The following is a 523-nucleotide window of genomic DNA, read 5'->3' on the forward strand; positions in this document are numbered from 1 at the left end:
AGTTAGCAAGCCAATGCTCATTTGAAAGAATAGCACAATTGATAACAAAGCTAAACAAATATCCATTAGCTAAGCTAAATGGAAGGGACTGTGGCTAGTTAGCTTAAAGTCAGGTTGTGCGATGAGGTGCAAATAAATTGAGATTGTATTGTTGTATCTAGTGAAAGGAACAAAAACATAGGCTCCGGTCTCATGGTTCAGGTCTCAAACGTCAAAGTCAGGCGGATTCAGTCAGGTCAGAAAGTTGGGGTAAGGTCCAAATTCAGGTCTTGTTTTAAGGACTGTGTAGGACCCTTGTTTGGAAACAGCAACAGCAAGTTAGACAAAAAAGGTGGACACTTTAGCTGTCCAAGTGTCTCGCTCTTGCAAAAGATTGCATAAGAAATGCATATGCATACATGGTCAAAGCTATTGCAAATATGCATTGCTCATACAGTAGATTGCAGCACGCTGAAAAAAAGAGGAAACCTATTTCTGAACGTTGATTGGCTTGTTTGAATTCCCAGCTCATGTCTGACTGTAA

The sequence above is a fragment of the Anoplopoma fimbria genome, chromosome 16 (assembly GCF_027596085.1).
Source record: "Anoplopoma fimbria isolate UVic2021 breed Golden Eagle Sablefish chromosome 16, Afim_UVic_2022, whole genome shotgun sequence".
NCBI classification, from domain to species: domain Eukaryota; kingdom Metazoa; phylum Chordata; class Actinopteri; order Perciformes; family Anoplopomatidae; genus Anoplopoma; species Anoplopoma fimbria.